Source organism: Corvus brachyrhynchos, unplaced genomic scaffold, assembly GCF_000691975.1.
Source record: "Corvus brachyrhynchos isolate BGI_N302 unplaced genomic scaffold, ASM69197v1 scaffold169, whole genome shotgun sequence".
Taxonomy (NCBI): domain Eukaryota; kingdom Metazoa; phylum Chordata; class Aves; order Passeriformes; family Corvidae; genus Corvus; species Corvus brachyrhynchos.
In genome coordinates this window covers 1,527,025-1,532,080 of record NW_008240030.1, presented here as the reverse complement: position 1 = coordinate 1,532,080, position 5,056 = coordinate 1,527,025, and positions in this window count along the sequence as shown.

The window sequence follows — 5,056 nt, the reverse complement described above, 5'->3', positions numbered from 1 at the left end:
TTCACCTCAAAGATCTGAACAATTCTGTTGTGAACAAGTGACCCTTCAGGCTGCCCAGAGGCACCCACTCCCAGGGCACCAATCCCTGGAAGGACTCTAAGAATGACTACTGCTGCTGAGGCAGAGCCATTTTCAAAATAAAAACATAAATCATACCAAATTTACCTTGTACAACCAATGAGATAGTCTCGTTGGTTTTCAATTCAAAGAGAAAATGAATTTAAAAATTCTGATATAGGACTCAACCATGTCCCGGTCTGCATCCAAAGCAGTGTGGGCAGCAGGTCGAGGGAGGGGATTCTGCCCCTCTTCTCTGGTGAGAGCCCACCTGCAGTGCTGCATCCAGCTGTGTGGTCCCAGCACAGGAAGGACATGGACCTGTTGGAGCAAGTGTAGAGGAGGGACACCACGTTCATCAAAGGGATGGAGAACCTCTCCTATGAGGAAAGGCTGAGAGAATTGGGAGTGTTCAGCCTGGAAAAGAGAAGGCTTTAGCATGACCTAATTGTGGCCTTCCAGCACCTGAAAGGGAGCCCTTCAAGGAAGATGGAGAGAGACTTTTTATAAGAGCATGCAGTGACAGGAAAAGGAGGAATGAAATCAAACGAAAGATGGTAGGCTTTGATTAGATACCAGGAGGAAGATCTTTGCTGTAGGGTGGTGAGCCACTAGAACAGGTTGCCCAGAAAAATTATGGATGCCTCATCCCTGGAAGTGTTGAAGGCCAGGCTGGATGGAGCTCTGAGCAACCTGGTCTAGTGAAAGGTGTTCCTGCCAATGTCTGGGGCATTAGTACTAAACAATCTTTGAGATCCTTTCCTACCCAAACCATTCTATGATTCTGATTCTGAGACTGAAATCCAGGTACCCAGGACAAAACTGCAAGGAAAAGAAATCTCTAACAGCACTAACGGCTAAATTACTTGAATGATTAATGTATTTCTGTTCTCTTTAAAAATGTGCTATTTGGAATTCTGTTTAATTTTGCAGTAAAGTTGTGGTTATTTTTCATTCAAAGCCCAATGAGGGGTGGGGAACACGGTAACCTCACCAGCCAAGGCTGCCTGGAGGGCAGTTCCTCAGGGCAGATCAAGGGGAGATCTGGCACCTGGGGAACTAGGACCCTCCTAGCTCCAACTTGAGGTTGGAGGTTGATAACTTCTGCCCGGAGACCATCAGGTCCGTGTGGCCGCCTGACAGGGGATTGCCCCTTCTCTGGCAGGGGAAGGGGAAGGTACCCAACCCAAGGGGGATTAGGACCCCGAGTGAGGGATCCCGAGTGTGGACTCGCAAGGGGGGGAAGTTTCTCACGGCGCCTCAAACTGGGAATCCTGTGTGCTGGGGATTCTTTGAGGGAGTGAGAAAAATTCCTGGCAACACGGTGACAAGGAGAGGCCACCGGTTGTGAGAAGCTCCCTCACTCAATAGGAGTGAGAGGGGGTGTTAGAACCTGCCAAGATAGAGGTAAGTTCTATTTTTGTTTTATATATGTCTAAGTGATTTTATCTTTTAATTTGGAGTCCAAGACTACTTGAGTGTATTCTGTTAGTATTTGTTACATCTAAATACTTTTTTTTATAACTTCTTATCAGTGATATAGATATCATTTTTTTGGGGGGATGGGGGGAGATTGATTTGGTTGCGTGATTGCGGGGACCTGATAGGCGAGGTCCTGAGGTGAGGTTCATCCAATAGTCCTCAGGCCGTCTATTAAGGAGAGAGTATATGAATGTAGAATATTTAGTTTGTGTAGGTGCTTTTATTTGTTTTGGAGTGTATTATACATGGATAGGTTTGTGTATTTGGGTAAGAGTGAGCTTGCCAGTATGGTGTTGGGATTTTACGTATTTCTTCAAATATAAGAAGGTTTTAAATCACAGAGTTGTTGAGGTGGTTGTTGGTAACTTCACTGGAGCGGTCAGGGCTTGGTTAAAGGCTGTGAAAGGTGTCTCAATTCTAGAGAAAGTTCTCACAACAGCTAACGAGGGCCATCTTAAAATTTGTGGAACGCCCCCAGCTCCAGGAAAGGGGTGGTGTTGGAAGTTGGGGGGCTGAAAAACTTTAGGGTCCACCCAGTTTCTAGTAACCTATGAGGCTTGTTTATATTCTCACGGTATTTTCCCAGCGACCGCCATTGTTTTTAGTTCCCATGATCTCTTTGAGGTTCCCACACATAGTTTTTATTCTTTTTCTCTCCCGCATTATTGAGATACCTTGGGTTATCATTCTAGACCAGCAGTCTTATTAGGTTTTCATATTAAGGAGTTAATTTAAATATAAGACTTGAATTATTTTGGTAATTCATTAAATATTTAAATTATAATCCAATTATTATTGAATCATGGGTCAGTGTGCAGGGAAGAATTCCCGGAAGTTAAAGAAGGAAAAGAACAAGATAAAAGGCATTCCTCCCAATAGTCCCTTGGGGGAAATGCTCGAAAACTGGGACACTGATGACAATTATAAAAAATTGGATAAAATTAAAATGATAAAGTATAGTGTTGAGATTTGGTCAAAGGAGAGGATTCAAGAAGGACCCGTTTATTGGCCCTGGTATGTATCTAAAGAAAAATGCTTATGTGTAGCTTTAAATAAATATATTAATCTAAAGGAGTCCCAAAATGAGGAGGTTCAATATGCAGCTTGCTGGTTAGAAAATGAGATTTGGGACAAAAAGATAGGAGTGTACAAAATGGAAAAAGAGGGAAAGGAAAAAGAGAGAAAGAAAAGAAAAGGAGGAAAGCCGTAAGAGGGAATGGGAACCTTTAGTTCACCTCCCACCTCCCTCTCCACCAACACCACCTATAGTTCACCCTCCTACCCCTCCAGTACCCCCTTCTAGTCAACCAATACCACTGCCTGCACCTCCACCTCCACCTCAGCCTCCTCCTGTATATACTAATCCAGAACCCAAAACCCCAGTTGTCCGCCCGACACCGTTCCCTGCTCCTTTTGTAGTCCAGCCTTATTCTCCAGATCCCTCCTTAATATCTCAGAGTCTCCCTATGTCCCTTATTACGCCTCCTACATTTCAGTCTGTTCCCTTTAGTTTCTCTTTGATGTCTCAGTCACCTGCTGAGGAACCGGTTCCTAGTAAAGGAACTGAACAGGGAGGGGATGGACTCCAAGGTTCTCAGGAAGTTGATGGACATTGTTGTTGTAGGAATGCAGAAATAGAGAAACAGAAAAAATCAGAAGGGAGCTCAAGTCAGCACAATTATAACACTTGGTCTCAAGGAAAAAGGTGTCAGTCCAAGGAAGAAGTAGTGGAGAAGTTGTTGCCACTGAGAGAGGTACCCATGGGGGGTGCTAGGGGAGGAACAGGGTTTGTAAATGCACCATTAACAGCTTCTGAGGTCAGGAACTTTAAAAAAGAAACAAAGAGTTTATTAGAAGACCCTATAGGGATATCAAATCAGTTAGACCAATTTCTAGGACCTAGTATGTATACATGGGAGGAATTGAACTCTATTTTTGGTATCCTTTTCTCCCCGGAAGAGATCCAATTAATACCTGCAGCAGGGATGAGAATCTGGGAAAGGGAAAACAGGATTGGTCCCCAAGGGGGGGAAAAGATGCCAAATAATCAACCAGATTGGGATCCTAATGAGGAGCTGGGCAGAAGAAATATGAGAGACTATAGATCTTTGATAGTAAGGGGAATATGAGAAGCAGTTCCTAGGACAAGTAATGCAAGGCTAGCTTTTGATAGCCAACAGGAGAAGGATGAGACACCTAGTGCATGGTTGGAAAGGTTAAAAAGAAACTTTCAGTTGTATTCGAGTGTTGATCCAGAAAGTCCAGAGGGACAAATATTGGTAAAGATACAGCTTGTAACCAGGGCGTGGACTGATATTTGGAGGAAATTAGAGAAGGCGGATGATTGGCAGGAAAGAGGCCTTAATGAACTGTTGAGGGAGGTGCAAAAGGTGTATTTAAGGAGAGAAGAAGAAAAGACTAAGACGAAGGCAAAGATTATGGTGGCCATAGCAAAAGAGAGTGTAGGAGCTGGGAGGGAAGAGTCAAAAGGAGAAGCAGAGGAAAAAGGGGGGCCAAACAAGTGGAGAAAACCACCTTGGGTTGAGATAAGTTTGTTACTATTGCAAAGAAAAGGGTCATACACAAAGATTCTGCAAAAAGCGGCAAATGGATGAGGCAATCGCAAAAGAACAGGACACGCTGGAGAGGATTTTAAAAGGAGATGATTTGGGGTGTCAGGGGCTCTACGCTCTGGGGAAAGAGATCGGACATCAGACAGAGCCCCTGGTAAATTCAGAAGTTGGTCCCCAGAGCGAAGAATGTGAGTTTTTACTTGACACTGGAGCAGATAGGTCATGTGTTTCAAAGCTTACAAGTGGGGTGTAAATTGAGTAATCAAAAATGTAAAGTAAAAGGTGCTAAAAATGACCCATTTGATGTATTTATTATAGAACAAGTACAAGTAAAAGGAAATTCTAGAGAGAGATGTGTAAACTTGTTGTACATACCTAAGTTAGGGCGCAATCTCTTGGGTCGAGACTTACAGGTACAATTAAGAATATGTGTGGTGCCAGAAGAAGGGCGCATGGTAGCAAGGATAATGATACTAAGGCAAGAAGATGAAGAGGCGATAGACCTGAGAGTATGGCTGGAAGGAGGGGGTCATGGACTGTTAGCTATTTCCCCCATAGAGATTAGAATGAAACCAAATATACCACCGATAAGAGTAAAACAATACCCAATTTCAGCAGAGGGAAAACAGGGGCTGACTCCGGTGATTAAAGACTTGACCAAAGATGGAATTCTGGAACCATGCATGTCTCCAAATAATACCCCAATATTACCAGTAAAAAACCAAGATGGTACATACAGATTGGTACAAGATTTAAGGGAAGTGAATAAACAAACTATTGCACGATATCCAGTAGTAACTAACCCATACACTTTGTTAAGTAAGGTACCAGCCAGACATGATTGGTTCAGTGCCATTGATTTGAAAGATGCATTTTGGGCTTGCCCACTGGGAAGGGAAAGGTGAGGGTGTTTCGCCTTTGAATGGCAAGATGAAGATACAGGA